The following is a 19,670-nucleotide window of genomic DNA, read 5'->3' as shown; positions in this document are numbered from 1 at the left end:
GCCGAACCAGGCCACGTTTTACCTTCAGAGAGGAGCAGCAGAGCCACTGCTGACTAACATCTTGCTTCCTCGCTGTCTCCCTTTTTAAGGTCTGCGCTCTGTCACCACACCCCTTATCTGGGGTGATAATCACGGCAGTATATCAGGATAAAACGAGACCACTGATCTCTATGGGATTTAGTCATTTTGTTTTCATTAGCTCTTTTCTCTTCCACTAATTGTACGCCCGAGAAAATATAGGAAAAAATATAGGAATTCTCGCAGCCGGATCCGACCCGGCCGTCTGCAGCGGCCTTAGACAGTCTTAGTAAACGAGCCCCACTGTGTCCTATGGCCCACCAAAAACTGCATTCTGGTGACCCCTAGTACAACTATATGCAAATAACTGAACCAAGTCTGCAAAATCAATGCCATCATACAGCCTCATCACAAAGCGACATAGTTATGAAATTAATGCTTAGTGACTGCCACTTTTGTAGGTGAAGAGCAGTGTTACTTGCAAAACAATGTGGCCATTGACAATCAATTTGAAAACCATGCTGATTTGGGGTAAGACCAAATGTTAGTGTAGTTTTTGTGTACCCTCACCCTTAGGCCTCATTCGCACACGTGTTTTTATGCAGCTAATTTAACCATGTAAAAAAAAGCATCTGAAGCATTGGATCCCAATATATTCATTCAGATGACTGATTTGTAGCCACATAAAAACATTGCGCCAGAAAAGATAGAACATCGGCCTTGCCCTATCTTTCAGCCAATATACGCTGGCAGCTCCCATAGGCTTCCATGGGAGCTGCCGAAAAAGAAAGGGGTGGTGGAGTTTAGCAGCGTCCAATGCTGTGAAAACATGACAGCTGTCTCAATTTAACTATTAGAAGTAATTGCGAGGATTTATGCCGACTGAGGGTTATCCGGGCTGCAGCGTATATATACACCGCAGCCACTTGTGTGAATGGGAGAGGAAACACAATTTGGCTGTGACTTGATCGTGGCTATTCTTCATTCAGGTGATTTTCAGCCGCTGTGCGGCTATTGTGAAAACACATCGCTCGTGTGAATGAGACCGTATGCATTTCTATGCTTGGCTGTACGCAGTGAAAAATCCCATGAAAGAAGAATAGCCTGATCAAGCCCCGATCTAATTAGTGTACTATCGGCTATTCACACAGGCGGCTGTCGCGTGATGGTGAAAAACTACCCTGCAGCGCAGAAATCCCTCAGAATGACTACTAATGCTTAAATAGAGCCAGCTGTCTTCTTTTCCCAGTGTTGTACGCTGTGTAACTCCCTCACCCTCCTTTTTCTCAGCTTCCATAGAAGCCTATGGGAGCTTCCAACGTATCTTAGCAAAAGATACCACAAGACCTATCTTTTGACACAGCGTGTAAAATCGGTTGCCATTTTTGGTCGCCGATGTCCTATTTTACCTGGAGCGTTTTTTCACACGCCCAAAAATCCAATCTGAATGAATACATTGGAATCTAATGCTTCAGATGGTCGCGATTTTTGGACGCAGCTACAGTAACTGCATATATACGGTCATGGGAATAAGAAGGTTTCTTGAGCAATGCAATCTGTATAAACTACAATTCCCAGAAAGTCCTGTAGGTCTGCAGCTGTCAGGGCATGCTGGGATACACAGAAAAAGGGAGATACGAATACTTTAAGTTTAAAAAAAGTTTTTCTTTACGTTGTAGCCTGCTACCTAGTTTAGCTTTGGACTATTTCTGTCCCGAGCTCTCTCTAAGTAGCTTGTTGCCTGGTTCTTGATTTAGACTAGCGGTCCTCTCAGTTCTATAAGCCGTAGCATATCTGTATGCTGTACTGCACTATGGACGTGGGAGGCTTGGGGCCAACTCCAGTCTCAGGGCCCACCAGGCTCTTCACCAGCTCCCCTGTTGACCAGTCGGGACCTGCCTGTGTCATGCATCACTCCATCAAGCCCTACAATAGACTTTACACAGCGTATCAGTCCTACTTGGGGCAGTCTACTACAGTGAGGGTCATTGGCATTAGAAGTAGTACATGATGTCACTAATAAAGAATTGTTCCATAGTCCAGCCAAGCTGGTAACACATCCCAGCCCTTTCTGCAGACACCTCCATGGCTATTTCTCATTATCTCTGTCCTATTCCCCTTTAGAGCAACGTTTTTAATGAGAATGAATGTCTCTGGATCAGCCTGCAGGCACGCAACCTGCCGAAGCCGCTTGATAATGCAGATCAAAGATCTTTTAGGAAGATTAACTGTTCGCTATCTGCACATCATTGTTTGGTTACAGTCACTGACATAGGCTGATGTTAATGACTAATTGCAGTAATTCATAATGACTTGTGATGCAGTCATTCCATAATTCTAGTTTTTCACTTTTGATGCATTTCAGGGGCTCAAAAGGTTAACAATCATAACACTATTGCCTAGTTTGAAAAAGGACCTACACTGGATTGCCACTTTATTAGAGATACGGGCGTTTTCACGATTAGGGTAGCCACCTTGGTCACGAAAAAATACCAGCCATGGTAAAAAAAAAGGGATGTGTCGGGGGCATGGCTTATCACAGCGTTTTTTTCCACCTTTATCTTGTGGATTCTGTTCAGCGGCTGTGCGCATGCACGGGATCAAGGCCAGCGTGTTCTCGCGAGTAGATGACGTTTAGTGTGATTCACACGTCATCTACTTGCGAGAACACGCTGCAGACGCTCGCATCACATACAATCTACACATATATAATTATATACATGAGATACCCAGGTTACCCCAGCATGGTCCATATCACTATATACAGGAGATATACCTCCCCTGTATATAGTGATGTTGATGTAAGGTAGATATGTCCTGTATGTAATTATATGTTATATAAATATATAACGTATACCACCTAAACATACAAGATTACAAGCAGTACATGGTGCATACCTCATACCGCATGTACTGCTCCTCTGCTCTCATCATCGGGTTCCGACACTGTTACTGCAGGGCCGGACGGACATCCATCCTGACCCCTACACATCGCACACATACAACTCCACTACAACCATCCTGATCCCCAAACATTACACACAAAGCTCCGCTACATCCATCCTGATCCTCACACAACACCCACACAGCTCCGCTACATCCATCCTGATCCCCACATATCACACACACACAGCTCCACTACATCCATCCTGATCCCCAGACATTACACACACAGCACTGCTACATCCATTCTGATCCCCAGACATCATACACACAGCTCCGCTACGTCCATCATGATACGCAGAAATCACACACACAGCTCCGCTACATACATCCTGACCCCACACATCGCACACACAGCTGCACTACAGCCATCCTGACCCCCACACACATCACACACACAGCTCCGCTACATCCATCCTGACCCCCACACACATCACACACAGCTCCACTACATCCATCCTGACCCCCACATACATCACACACACAGCTCCACTACATCCATCCTGATCCCCACATACATCACACGCACAGCTCTGCTACATCCATCCTGACCCCCACACACATCACACACACATCTCTGCTACATCCATCCTGATCCCTAGACATCACACACACAGTTCCGCTACATCCATCCTGACCCCCACACACATCACACACAACTCCATTACATCCATCCTGATCCCCAGACATCACACACACAGCTCTGCTACATCCATTCTGATCCCCAGACATCATACACACAGCTCCGCTACATCAATCATGATACCCAGACATCACACACACAGCTCCGCTACATACATCCTGACCCCACACATCGCACGCACAGATGCACTACATCCATCCTGACCCCCACACACATCACACACACAGCTCCGCTACATCCATCCTGACCCCCACATACATCACACACACACAGCTCCACTACATCCATCCTGACCCCAACATACATGACACACACAGCTCTGCTACATCCATCCTGACCCCTACACACATCACACACACAGCTCTGCTACATCCATCCTGATCCCTAGACATCACACACACAGCTCTGCTACATCCATTCTGACCCCCACACACATCACACACACAACTCCATTACATCCATCCTGACCCCCACACATCACACACACAGCTCTGCTGCATCCATCCTGATCCCTAGACATCACACACAGCTCCGCTACATCCATCCTGATCCCCAGACATCATACACACAGCTCCACTCACTCAATCCATCCATCCAGAGCCCCACAGCTCTAACACACACACACATTTACTTAGCCTCCGTGGTAATGTGATCCCTGACTCCTCCCACACAGGGTATTAAATGACATGACATCATCGGAATGCATATTATCAATTTCTGCTACACCTCTGCCCTAACAACCAATCAGGTTGAATCAGCCAACCCATCCAATCAGGTTGAATCAGCCAACCCAAACAACAATCAGGTTGCTGGAATTGCTGAATAGGGCAGAGCTGTTGCAGAAATTGATAATATGCCATCGGAGGCCCTGGAAGCTGTCGGCTCTGCAGGTCTGTGTTTCCCCTGCCGGAGGAGAGTTAACCGACGCTAGGGGGCAGTGCAGGCTCTAAAAATACCGGCCTGCAATAGGGCCGATAAAAAAAAATACAGGCACCGGCCTGGCAGAAAAAATACTGGTCAGGCCGGTGCGCCATTTTGGAGTAGGCTGGACAAGTCAGCTGTCTCGGGAGGCGGGTCAGCTGACTCGTTAGGCGCAGGTGTTTTGGATTTAGGCAAAAAAAAAAAACGTGAAGGAACCAATTGTAGTTTGAGGCTGCCCTAAGGCATTGTTGCTAGACTAGGCCGGTTTCACACAGGTGTATTTGCGCGTGAAATTTGCAGAAAATAGAATCCATTAATTTCAATGGGTTCATTCACATTTCAATATTTTGCACATTTCAGTTGCGCAAAAAAAAATAGAAGATGTTCTATTTTTCTGCAGATTTGTGCACCAAAAGTCCCTATAGAAGTCAATGGGAGGTGCACAAATGAATTAATTACTCTAATTGCCCATTTCAATTAATGGGAGCATGGTTGCATGTTGTTGTTTTTTCGCGCACACAATGTGTGCGCATAAAAAGACCAGTACAACATGTGCATGTGAATACACAACACTCAGGCTTGTGTGAATATGGTCTAAAGATGATCAGTTGACTTGTCTTGTAAACTGAGATAAACTGGAAGAGTCTCCTTCCTGTTGTCTATTAATAAAATACAAAAGAATATTTCTTTTTCACCTTTAAGTATTTTACTGCATTGTTCTTGTTAAGGCTGATTTAGACACCACGATTTTCGCTCGAAAATCGCTCAAAGCCGTCTTTTGAGCGATAATTGCTGTGCCTAACTGCACTGTCATCGTGCAGTTTTCGTTAGGGAATCGCTGATCGTTGGCTTTCAGCATGCTGAAAGAGAACGATCAGCCTTATCAAGAATTCACAGTGGGATACCATTCTTCCAGTTGTATCCTGGTCCCTGAACACAGGCTGGGTATGAAGAACACAGAGGTCCAGTTGTGTTAGGCATACCCTGCATGGAGTGCTCGGCTGTATAACAGCTGGGTGCTCCGAGTAGAGAACAGCTGGATGCAGAAGACAAGCAGCCCTGCTTGTTTTCTGCATCCCCCAATTGGAGCGCTCAGCTATATAACAACCGGACACTCCGAGCAGAGAACAGCTGGATGCAGAAGACAAGCACGCCCGCTTGTCCTCTGCATCCCCCGCTCGGAGCGCAAAGTGATCGCTCAACATTTGAGCGATCACCTTGCACTTAAAGGCACGCAACGATTATCGCTCAAAAGACATCTTTTTAGCGATAGTGGTTGTGTCTAAACCAGGTTTTATACATCAGTTTATCAGGGATTGCGTACATCCACCGCTGCATTCAGCCTGAACAGAACTTAGATGATGCGATAGTCTCAAGCTCCTGTAATACGATGTGGAGGCTATCAGTAGGTACCATGATCTTCCATAGGTGACAGCTAATTTACATGATGCATGCACATGCTTTCTGTGCTCTTGTTCATCTTTAAGTATTTTACCGCATTGTGCTTGTTAAGGCTGATTTAGACAGCGATTTTTGCTGAAAAATCGCTCATAGCCGTCTCTTGAGCGATAATCGCTGTGTCTAACTGCACTGACATCGCGCAGTTTTCATTAAGGAATCGCTGATCGTTCTTTTGCAGCATGCTGAAAGAGAACGATCAGCCTGATCAGGATTCACAGCGGGATACAACTGATACTATTGTTTCAGCTGTATCCTGCTCCCTGATGACAGGCTGGGTATGAAGAACAGAGCGGTCCAGCTGTGTTAGGCATACCCTGCACAGAGCACTCAGCTGTATACCAGCCGAGCATTCCGAGCAGAGAACAGCTGGATGCAGAAGACAAGTGGTCCTGCTTGTCTTCCACATCCCGCACTCATAATAGTTCCCACTTTCTGGCCCCATAAATAGTAATGCCACTGTTTCTGCCACAATGCAGAAGGGCATCTCCAGCTTCAAGTAGTACCATTTGAGTCTGGAGATGTCCTTCCGCTTTGCGTCAATTGCCTGGGAACTGGTCCCGTGTGTTTTTTCTCCATGCTTCTACAAAGAATGCCTAACAAGTCTGACAGCATTATATTGTAAATGGTGAGCTGATGCTTTTTTCCTTTTTTTATTTTGCATTATGCACCTTTTATACCCTCTTTTCTGCCCCCAATATTAATAATGCTGCCTTTTGTGCCCCCCAGCTGCAATAAAAATAATTTTGCCTCTTCTGACTCTATTCTGCTTGCTGAAAAAACAGCCATATACTTAACTCTCTCACAACGCTTCCCCAAGTCGCTCTGGAGCGTTCTTCTGCTCTTCATTTTCTTTCTGTCTTCCGGGGTCATCTTGAACATAGAAGGACCATGTCGCCTAAAGCAAGTACTCCGTTTACACTATAGTTAATCCAGCCCTTATAGTAATGCATCGTATTGGTGAAGGGGAAGGATATACTGTAGGACGACATCCTTCAGCATGTAAAATTTTTTCACGAAGGCAAAAATCTTTGTAAGAAGCTTTTTACCATCTTTTACCTGCTAAACAAGTGATGGTCAAACTGTATAAAGGGGATGTTTAGCAAGAAACAACCGCATTGAAAATGTGACTGCCACAGCGATCAGTTAAACAGATGACTTGCCAAGCTTTTGAGTGATAATCGTTGTGTCTAAATGGGCCCTAAGATTCCTAGCTGAGCTCCTATAATATAGTGGGGTAGTTAATTTTTCCTACCTGCACTGATCCGACCTCTGTCTGTTCATCATTTATGTTTGAACTCTCCCAGCCTTGACAAAGGCTGCCACGACAGCCGAACCGTTGGCATCAAGCCCTGGCGTGGCTTCAATAAAGATGGAATTCTTTTAACTTTACACATTAAGGTATTTGGGCACCCTGCTTTGCTGCTCCAACATATTATCTCTTGTTGAACTTTATAGGAGTCACGGATCCAGACTCCTGTCGTGAGCTCGCAACACAAACCGGAAGGAGCCTCCCTTATGTGATAAGGTACGCACAAGTGCTGTTGTGTTTGCGTTATTTAGTTCGATACAAAAGTGACTGGAGTGACCCTCTTTGAAAGACCTAGATGTGGAGAGGTGTGGCAGGATGTTGCCACTCAGTGCTTCCCAGCAACACGGTTGGGTAGGTGAAAGCCGAAGTCACTTTCGGCAAAAATCACAGCTCTAGTAGACCTATTGGAACAACTTACAGTCCCCAGCCATGGTTAAGGACCAATCAGAACCAATCTCCTGTAACCAATAAGTGTATTGTGTCTTTAATTGTATTTTTCAACTACATCACAGCAAAAGGACATATCAATTCATGAATCACTGCCAGCACCCATACTTTCTGATACAAAAATACAAGGACAGGTATAGACACCACTTCCCAACAACATGCAGACAGGCAAATTGCTATATAGAGGAGCTTGCACAGGTGCAAGGTAGTGATGAACAACCGCTCACACATCTACCACCTATTGGGGGAAATGGCTTCTTAGTATAATACTTGCACTTACATAAGGCATACAAAGGGTGCCAGTCCTACTGATACATATAGTGCACCATGTAGCCTTACAGCCTATCAGAGGCGTAGCTATAGGGGTTGCAGAGTTAGCAGTCACTACCGGGTCCTGGAGCCTTAGGGGACGCAAAGGCCCTTCTATCATATAAAAAAGCACCAGTATAATAAATGCACATTGATGATTATGGGGCCAAATTTTGCATTGGGCCCCCCTACATTTAGCCTCTGTCTAATCTTTTAATATTCTAACAATGTCCCTGGTGGCTAGTGTTGCATTGATCGGCTTCTTAAGAGACACAATGATGCAGAGAAAAGCCATAGGTGGACCTCCATGGTGAACTTTTGCATCCAGTCCCAAAAGCTTTTAACTACACCTCTGCAGCCTATTAATGATGTCTCATATGATAACCCAGCCGGCTTGGTTGGCAGGTGGTGTTTTATACCTGCGCTTGTGATTTTACATCAGTATATCAGTAATTATGGCCACTGAGGGTGATTTTTTAATTAAAATAATCTTTTTCTGTTACATATTTGTAATGTTAGTGTAAGGACATGCAAGACAATAAGGACACTGATGCGGGTTGCAAACTTGCACATTTGGGGCAAAATATTAACCAATACCTCATATTTATTAGCATTTATCACTAATTTTTGCAGCAAGCAGTCTGGAATGGGATGTCCTTAATACGCAGTAAGTCTGGATGCTGCACTACACATATCAGTGGAACTGAAACCCTTTTTATGCCTTATCTGTGTGCATGTTTAGTATTAAACAGCAATCTTCCCCAAATATGTGGTAGGCATATGAGTGGTTGTTCATCAGTATTTTGCAAGCTCCTCCATATACACATTTACCTGTCTCCATTGCTATAGGGAATTTTGTATTTACCCGTCCTCGTACTTTTATATGAGTATACCAGTATGAATGGCCGCTAGCAGTGCAACCACGAAGCGTATGTGCCACAGTTGTGCCGAAAAATAGAGATCCGATGTCCTGCGAATGTATAGTCTATGATAACCTTGAGCATCAATGCAGAGACCAGATGCTTGCCCCTAAATGAATTATTGGGATGCGAGCCGAGGTCTTGCAGCCTTACAGACATAGCAGTATTTAATATCTCCTGTAACATTCAGACGGGGTTAATCACAAGCTTCGCCCAAGTATTAACCTTAGATTTCTATTCTACAAATTATATGGTGTAATCACTGTCTTAGCCGTGCTAGGCATTAATAACCTTTAAATAAAGTATAACACAGGTGAGCTGGTAACCTCCATGAGCAATTGAAGATTTTCAATGATTCACACAGAGAAGAATACAATAAGGCAGGTTCAGTTAGTTTGTGTGCGTGAGAAAATCTAAAGTGGTTCAAATTCTCCGCTCTGCCCTATATATTTGGTGGACACCGCTGGAGGCAATTTATAAAGTGATAACTTTATATCCAACTGTTCTCTACCAACGTTAGAACAACAAGACATATTAAATATGCATTAAATCCCATAAATGATGCGATTACCATTGCCGTTCATGGAATTCCTGGCGGTATTTATTACAAATTTTTATTATTAAAAAATGAAAATTACGTACCGCTAGTCTTAAGCTTACTGGATTTCAATTTATAATTGTATGGGCTGTGTACCAATTAGAGAGTGTAGAACGACTCTTCATCTAGAAAATGAAATAGGGTTGTACAAGAATAGAAAAAAGTTTTTTTAATGGGAAAAACATTTATTTTGGGGAGGGTTAATGAGTTTTAAAATAAAAGGATATTGAAGATTAGGTAATAAGTCTTTAAAGCAACCCCCAAGTTTTAGGACAAAATTCTGTCTCGGAACCAGAAGGGTAAAGGTATATCACCTGCAGTTGTACTTCTCTGCCATCCCCCCGATCCATGTGGTTCTGGCTCTTGTTGGCTGACACAATCTTCAGATCACCTAATCCCCCACAGAGCACTGGTAGTGTTAGGGCTCGTTCATACAGGGTATGCGTTTTTGGGCTCGCCTCAGCATAAGTCATGTGTGCTGTGAACAAAGCACTTTTTTGTGCATTTTGGCGTATTTCACTGCACTTTTTTGCACACTCATGGCATGCTCACATGGGCGCAGGACACACCCATACCCTGATTTAAAAAGCTAATTAGCCTAATGAGGTCCAGATGTGTTCTTTTCCCCTCAATTTTGCGCTATATTTCATTACCCGCATCGCGTATTTCACCCCCCCCCCCCTAGACTTCTCTGGGGCCCTTTGATGCACAAATGCAGCAGGTTCTATTTTTTTTTCCCTACACGCACAAAAAAAGAAAATGTGAATAAACCCATTGTAATCATTGTTTTTTAATTCTCTGTGTATTGTGTGTATAATTTATGCATGCGCAAATACATCCATGTGAAGGAACCCTTAGACTGCTAATGCACTATAACTGCATTCTGATTGGCAAGAGCTGCTCATGTGATCAGCACTGGCCAATCAGAGAGCAGTGCACAGTGTGCATTAGGTAGTGAGAAAATTGCTGCGGTCATCTTGGACAGCCAAAACAAGGCACAAAATCAGCGGATCGGTAGGGTGGCAGAGAAGAACCATTGCAAGTAACACTGGTCAACAGTGAAAATCTTTCTGATTTGCAAATAGGTAATCCTTTCATCATGGAAGAAATGAAAATGACATTTTGAGCTAGCTCTCGGCTCTGAGATGTAGCCCATTTAAGTTAAATAATATGTACCTTTATTCAGATCCACAGAGTTAGATGAGTGAAATCATTAACTCAACAGAAGTATATATAGTAAAATAGTTAAATAACTAAAATGTAAATCAGATACTGTAAGACTTAACCCTTTCCAATCCAATTTGTATCCTGGTTTTCCTAGGGGGCTTACTCTTTTTCTGCCGTTATACAATGGCGCTATATGTTGGCTAAAGCCAGTACTGCATGAGGTGACACGTTGGATAGGCTCCGACAGCAGAGAGGCTGGCAATATACAGTAAGAGAACCCTGACGAACATCTTCCAACATCAGAGCTGTACAGCCTTAAATCATAATGTCTTCAGACGTCAGACAGTGAATTGGAAAGGGTTAAATCTTAGATTTCTTAGAAATCTTAGAATCTTCTTAAATATAAAAACTTTGAGCAAGTCCTTCAGGGTCGTGAGAAAGCAGCATGGGAGGCATGTGAAGATGTGCATGGCTTCCTGGGAAATCGAAGAGTTGACAACTAGCCTTTTTAGAAAAGTACCATCATTAGGTTGCAACATGTCACTCAAAATCCATTTCCTATTTTCTCACCTGGACTTCTTCCCTGACAATTGCGGTGCCAAGAGTGACGAACATGGAGAGCAATTCCATCAGGATATATCGAAAATGGAACGAAGGAATCGGGGAAAATGGAAGCTTCTCTGCTGGCGGACTACTGGTGGCCAGTGACAAGAGACAGCCCACAAGAGAAGTACAAGCGAATAGCAGAGAGAATCTGTTCACGTGATTAGGCCCTTTTATTTGGAGTTAGTGTATCTAGTAAACAAAATATAATGTCACATTAATTTTATTCGACCCAAAATTAGGGTAGTTTAGTTATTTTGAGAAAAGAAAGAACTTCAAAGTGTATTTTTAGTAATTTGATTTGAGATTAGCATATCTTCAAAACCAGAGATAATAAACAAAATTGCATGTCATACTCGTGTTTCTCGACCCAAAATTAGGGTAGCTTAACCATTTTGCCAGTGTAATATGCCCTCCTCCCCTTCCTGTCTCGGGCCAGAATTTTGACCCTAAACAAGAGAATGGTCATAATGTGATAAATAGTCAAAAATACAACAATGTCTGCATTTGGCGCTTATGTTTATGGCACAGCTGCATTTCGCAGCCTGTATGGGGGCTTGTGCAATTCTGATCTCCGTATGGCCCCATTTGATATTTGATGCTGCCATAAAGCAATCAATGACACATGCCAAATTGAAAAGTATAAACCTCTCAATGTCTCAGTGTGAAACCGAAGGCATACAAACAGTAAGGCCTTATCGATGTCTATTGCTGTACAATTTCCAGGTAGTTCGGAGCCCTAATGCGGTCTTGTACAAGGAGGCCTTAGAGTGCCTGAGTTGTGGACTTTCACAGTCCAAACTAATTACGTAATTCTTTGATTTTTTGGGATAAACATTTCTGTTCTGCAGTAATGTGCCGCACACCAGGACCCCGGTAATCCTCTATCTTTTATAAATTGGAAAAGGGAAACAAACACATTACCATCTCCAAACATTTTATTCTACAAATGAGAAAAGCAAAAAAAAAAAAAAATAGAATAAGGAAGAAATGAAATAACACATTGCCAAGTGGCTGTGATTTCAGCAGAGAACCTTTGTCTTTCTGCTTTGAAATCTCTTGCTGGGTTGTGTAATATGCAGGAAAGATCTTAAGTCATGAAAATCAATGAGCTGCACTTGCAGATGGCGCACCCCCCGGAAGCAAATTTATGCTCAAGGGACAAAATGTGCTGCACGAATTTTTTAAGTTGGCGGGGCAGTAACATAGGGATGGGGGCAATTAAATAACTCACAGTCATCTCAAATCAAGTAGTACGAATGTATTCAGCAAAGGGGACTGGGAAGCTCTGGAAATCATGCTTACTGGTCGTGAACAATAATGACACAGGACTGGTAGGTTTTCCTCCTCCGGGCACAACAAAGCAACATCTTTGCATATCACAGCAGCTAGTCTACCCATATTTTACACCGCATTAACGAATACATTTTAAATACAAGGAGAAGGTAAGTAAATTTGTCATGTTGAACGTAATAATTAAAAATGTATTTACTCAACACGCAGAGCACTGACAGGGTGCAATGGTTCCTGGATAATGGGAAGAAGCACTGAGATGAAGAACAGGACAAGTACTCTACATGTCAGACTTACATTATTATACACTGCAGTAAGAACTCTTAGCTTTGCTACATTATAATTATAGTAATTGCACATAGAAAGTAATATAATGACCACAAACACACGTCAAAATAATAATGTATCATTAGAATTCTTGGAGCCTCCAACTGAGTGTTGAGAAAGAGACAGTGAGAACCCCTGAGTTAATTACTTTTCCAGGAGATAATTGACAAAAGGTGTTTCAATTAGGTTTTATTCAGATGGGCGTTGCGACTTCCGGCTGCCAGCATCGCAGCCGAAAATCGAATGAGCGAGATAAAGACTCTAAATCTTTTCTTGCCCATTCATACGCCTCAGCCCCACTCAATCCCCCACACCTTTGCCAGATGATCGAAGCAATAGAAGTTCCCATATTGCTGCCGGCAAAGAGAAGGGGAGGTAGCTTAGCAGTGTCGCTCCCTCCCTACTCCTCCTATTGCCGGTACTCCCATAGGCTTCTATCAGCCTGTGTATGCACAACTGCCTATTTACTCTGAATGGAGGCAGGTGAGTGGAAGTGATCTCTGTCAGTCCCCACCTCCATTCAGTGAACGATTATTCACTAAGAGGTTTGCGCTAAGCCTGCAGTGAGGAGGAGGGACACGGGACTCCCATTCTTGAGATCAGCTGGGGTCTAAGCCATGAGACCCCCACTGATCAGCAAGTTAGCTGTTATCCTGTGGGATTTTGCAACTTGTTGGTCGCGACGGCGTTGTGGCACATTGGCCATGATGTAGGGACAGACCAGTCACTCTCCTTGTGAATCTTATTATTGAGAGAGGGTTTGGGGTGTGGATCCTTCACTGTGCTGCCTATCAGCAGGTGAGGAGGGCTGTATATTCCTACCCCTCCCTCTGTTCATGGCTGTTAATTCAGTTCTGTTGGTGGCCTGGTGGGATCAGGTTGACACATCTATTCTGAGTGAAGGCCATCTCCATACAGATAAGTGATGATCTATCTTTCCTTTCTTTGTAGGTATTTTTCAGAAGAGCTTTGCTATAGCTAGTATATCACTTTAGGTGAGGTCCCAGGAGAAGACCGTGGGGCCGTCCTTATCAGGACGCTAACTCCGCATACAGGCAGGATTTTCTCCATCTTCCTGTTTAGTAAGGAAATAGTGTCATCCATTTTCTCTAGCCTGGTGTGGAGTAGTCATCTCAGCATCATACTGCAGGTTATCTTTGCAGTTCTGTGTGAATGCCGCTCTGCATCCAGGCTGGGTGTCATCTCTAGCACCACGCAGACACAACAGGGATAATATGTAATCTTGGTACAAGCCCTTTAAGTACATTGATGATAAAAAAGCAAAAAGGCTGATGTGTGAGTTTAAAAAAATATCTACCCTAAAGACTGCCACCTGATCTACAAAACTGCCCAAAAATAAAAAAAATATGTAAAATAGTTAGCATGACAGAAAATGGCATCAAAATGTATACAGTATCCTCATCCAATTTTGCTAATGAGAAAAGTAATGGTGCCATTGATTTACATGAGCTGGGAAATTAAGATGCCTTAGAGTCCAGCTTATCAGACCCTGACCAGATGGCTAGCTGTACAAATAATATTTCACTACTTTCTAGACCTTTCTTGTACTTTCTAGTTCCAGTGGGTATTATCTTCTAGTCTGTTTAATGTCATTTTCAAAGGCACAATTTAGGGAGAAAATTGGCTGCTGTCTCCAAAATATTATAGACCTGATCCAAGCATCAATGACTTTGACAGGTGAGCAGGGGGTAGTGTGTTCGTTGTGTCTTCTGAACTCTTCAGTATTCCTCAACCATGTTTGGTTCTCTCCCTATCAATGTAGATTCAGCATGAGTGTTGAGACCGGGAAAACCTGTGGCTGATCTGTACAATCATTTACTTTAGGTTTCCTTTTATAACTTATCTATCTTTCATGTGTACCATAACCACTTCATATGTATTAGTATCCAAATGTCTATACCATTCTCACTTTCAAAATCAACTACTAGAAAACCCCTTCAAAAAGTGCACAGCTTTGAGACTCTTTCCATTGCTCGCTCCTTGCTCACCAATTACAACTAGAGCAAAGGCCAAATTAACGTGTAGGTACCGTTGACATGCGCTTACAGGTACCCTGTGGGAAGGGTGACCGCTGTACTCCAGATGCATATGTTGATTAGATAAGGACAAGGCCACAGAGGGAGCTAGAGAAGCATACCACAATATTGTATGGGCAAAGATTTTAAAGGCATAGATGACTTAAGATGTGGCCTACAAGAACAACAAAGTCGAAAGCACAAGACAACCAGTATCTACAGAAACCGGACATGTAAATCCAGTACTAACTATGATAGAAGAAACAACAATTTATCTACATTTTCACATTGTGTACAACATAGGCTCTTTAAAGGGAACCTGCTACTAGGTGCGTGCTGCCTGAACCACTGGAAGCATGAACCCAGGACACATATGCCCTTTGCCCTATGTATCAGAAAAAACACACTTTGAAGTGTGACTTGGAACAGAGCTCTGAGTCAAAGAGGCGGGCTGCATCGGCTTCTCCCCACCTAGAGCATGTTGACTGACAGCTCTCTCCCTACACAGAAAAGGGAAGAATAGTGTCCATCAACATAATGCATTTCCGAATAACACATACATGGGGCAGTAACCACACCTGTCCTGGGTTCATGCTGTCTGTGGTTCGGGCAGAATGAACCCGATGACAGGTTACCTTCAACCCTTTTCAATCCACTGTCTAACGTCTAAAGACATTCTGATTGAAGGCTGTACAGCTCCGATGTCGGAAGACGTCCGGCAGGGTATTCTTACTGTAGATTACTGGCCGCTCTGTTGTCGGGGGCCTCTCCAGCATGTCACATACTGCAGTACTGGCTCTAGCCAGCAGATGGCACCATTGTATAATGGCAGAAAGAGAAAACCCCCTAGGAAACCCTGAATCTAAAATTGGATTGCAAAGGGTAAATAGATCGATAAATTCAGAGTATATTGGCAGTCCAATGAGCCATATTATAATGGGGTTCTTTTGGTGTGCTGCGTTGAGTTTTTAGGGGATGGGTGAACATTTTTAGATTCCTTAGGGTATAGTTATATATGACAATTTCCAGCTTGGCAGTGTGGTCTAATCTATTATAAGAATTTACTAAGTTTCTAAACCACAGAAAATTGTCAAGATGCCTTCACCAGGTCAGGCCAATGATACAGGCGCTTTCTTTCCATAGCCCCATAGCAACCGCATGGGTTACCATTGTGGTATTTCCTTCCTTGTGTATAATAATATTTTACAAAAAAAGTGAGTACATATTGCAAAAAAGACTTTACTCTTAAGAGAAAGCAGACTTTTCTTTATGAGTACAGTGAGGATGAAAGGGCAGGGAATGACAAATTGAAGAGTAGCCTCTAGGCACCAACGCACAAATCGCTTGTGTCGGTTTCTAAGACAGACAGTTCTTTGTATTGTGGTTTGTCTGTTCTTTTTAAAGAAACTAGGCTACATGTCGGGGTTGTGCAGATTGCTGATTCACTGGTATACTCTGCCACCAGCGGTAGTTTTACTTTATTTTTAGAACTGCTGCTTAGCTTTCAGTTACGCTACTTATATTCGCAATATATTACAGGATCATAATGCAAGGCACTAAATAGATCAAACTTGCTTGCAAAATTTATGTTGAAGTTCAGCTCCTCGAGAGCAGATAGTCACAGAAATAAGAGTTGAATAAGCTCAGAGTCAATGTTATACATTACATTAGACATACAGTAGATAAATGTTGACCAAACCCATGACCTTCAAGCATAGTTTGCTGGACAACAATATGTATGGAGCAGCCATTCCATAAAGCTGATATCTGCTTTTTAACATGCCCAATCCTTTGTACTCCCAATTGAGGTTTATTACCCCTGGATGGCCATGTTCATAGAAACGTGTGCATTGGTCAATAGAGATATCCTTCAAACAACAGCTATCTCAGGTGTTATCCTCTTATTACATCCAGTAAGGTTGAATACTTGAGCCAATGTCAGCGAAAATCTAAACATGCTACTTTGTCATCTAGCTGTTATTTCTCAACATGTGACATTTTTGTGCAATATTATATTTTTGGTTCAAATTTTTTTTTATTAGACTGCAGGTTAGTTGAAATAAACAATGCATGGGCTCAACCTATACATCATATTACATACCCTTGATGCCCTGCCTGGGTCAGGGGTGCTCTATTAGATTTTAAAGGGATAGTCCCAAGATTAACTTTTATCACCTATCTACAGGATAGGTAAGAAAAAAATCCGATCGGTGGGGGCCTTATTGCTGAGACCCACACCAATCCCAGGAACAGGGACTCTTTTTACCCTCCCCTCCTCACTGCACCTCTTGCAGTGAGGAGGAGCTTGAATGGAGCAGCAACTGCACATGTACAGTGGCAATCTATTCATTTTGATAGGGCTGTGGGAAATAGTGGAGCACTTGTTCTTGGCTCAGTCCAACTAGGGATGGGTGGGGTGGCAGCATACATGCTCAGCTACTTTTCCATTTAAGCTAAAATGACATGTTAGCTTTATTCTTTGGGTCAGGACAATTATGGTGATACAAAATTGATATATTTTTTACTGCGTTTTACTACTTCCAAAAAAGAAAATGAAAATTTAAAAGAAAAAACATTGGGCTTTGTTGCCACATTCTTTATTTTTATATCAATAACTGCTGTTATTTATACACATGTACATTGCTAAATCATGCGGTACAGTCCTACATGATAAGCTTTTGTTTGTGTGTGTAACAGACAGTTAGACCTGAATCTCTGCAGTTCTCTGTGTACAGTTTATAGAACACAGCACACATAGCACAGCAGCCAGGCTTCTCCCACCCGGCCTGAGAGAATAGAGAATCAGCAATCCACTCTGTAGAGAGGAGAGTATACAAGTCCTACAATGACCAGAAATAGTGTTATTCCTCATGTTCACATACTACGTCAGGTGTGCTTTAACCACAGACCATAGACCATGCTGCGGACAACCAAACCAAGTAAACGATAAAACCTACTTTGAGAAAATTAATAGAACTCTGATCTGCAGCAATTAGTAATTAATTTGGACCCACCTCTTATAAAATTATATCTTTTAGGATATGTTCAGCTGGTATAATCCATGTTGAAAAAAACTATGCGAATTTCAATGGAAAGCCATGTGTAAATCTACATACTTTACATATATTTCTGTCGCAGATCTTAGCCTCATTCAATAGGACAAATCCTTGTGTGATAAAGTTGATGTAGAATCCCTGTGAAGAAGTGACATGAACAGACTACGATTTGGATTTGGATGCAAGTAGAGTGGAAACACTTTGATGATATAGTGTAGATGTTTGCTATGGCACCAGCCTCTGGTAAGTATAAGTAACACCTTACTATCTGACCTGATACTCATAGTGTTTGCTGATTCCTGTAAACCTAATAAAGTGTTACTTATACTTATCGGAGTCCAGTGCCGTGGCAAGTGCTGAACATCAAAGTGGTTCTACTCAACTTGTATTGTACCTGGCCCTGAGGGATTCCCCTGACATGGAGCTCATTCAGAGTTGTGTTTGACGCAATTACCGTAGGTCAGTACGTTATCTCTTCTCTAAACACTGCTATCTAGTAGAGTTTCTTCCTTCTTTTCTACGTGCACCATTCAAATGAATGGGGCATTTTTTGATGCAGATTTTATGAATGAGGCCTTACAAATAAATGTTTGATTAGATACAGTCCAACTGACAGAAGCCTACCAGTCATCGGAATGAAGGGATAGCAGCCCATCTATTATTTATCGAGAAGCAGAGTACCTGTGCCTCATACCACAACGAAATCACATTCACGTGATAGATCCCAGAGGCTGTGTGATAATTAAATATTTTTTATACCCTTTTTCTTCTTAGTAAGGCAATGTAAGACTTGGCAATGATTGTGTCAAGATTATTATCCTCAGGTAACTTGTTTTTCATTGCGTCTTTGTCCTTTGTAGTGCAATAATATTTCCTAAATGATTAATACACTCCATGTCACCATTTCCATGGTATCTGTTGTTTTGCATTGGGATGAAGCTGTGTTTACAGCAATGCCTGTCAGCTCACAGCACGAAATAAAAAATGAATTTAAGATATAAATAATTATACATAAAATAATCAGCTTTTCAAAGACGAAAACATTCGCTCTAGCGTAAAGCTGCTGATGTGATAAGGAAAGCTTAATATATCTCCGTTTGAAGAATTCTCGCACGTGTCTCGGCTGTTGACTGCCACGGGAATCAACAACAAACCACTTTGCTCTAACCTCAGGATATTTAGGTCCAGGGTTAGGGCATCAAGCTGAATTTTTGCCCCAGATCAAGGAAAGCCTAGCTAAGACCTTAGAGAAAGACAGTCTGCAAGAAATACACCACTTATTGTATCAATGACAGCCTTTAATATGAGCCATTGAGGAAGTGCATTTATATTATGTAGGTCTTTGGATAACGGGCAAGAGGGTTGTCAATTAGGGATGATCGAGTATACTCGCTAAGGCACATTACTCGAGCGAGTAGTGCCTTAGCCGAGTATCCTCCCGCTCGTCTCTAAAGATTTGGGGGCCGGCGGCGGGTGGGGGAGAGCAGGGAGGAACGGAGGGGAGATCTCTCTTTCCCTCTCTCCCTCCCCCCCCCCCCCCCCCCCCGCTCCCCCAGCTCCCCGTCGCAACTCACCTGTTACCCGCGCCGGCCCCGGAATCTTTAGAGACAAGCGGGGAG

The sequence above is a fragment of the Eleutherodactylus coqui genome, chromosome 2, assembly GCF_035609145.1.
Source record: "Eleutherodactylus coqui strain aEleCoq1 chromosome 2, aEleCoq1.hap1, whole genome shotgun sequence".
Taxonomy (NCBI): Eukaryota; Metazoa; Chordata; class Amphibia; order Anura; family Eleutherodactylidae; genus Eleutherodactylus; species Eleutherodactylus coqui.
Note: the sequence above shows the minus strand (reverse complement) of the source record.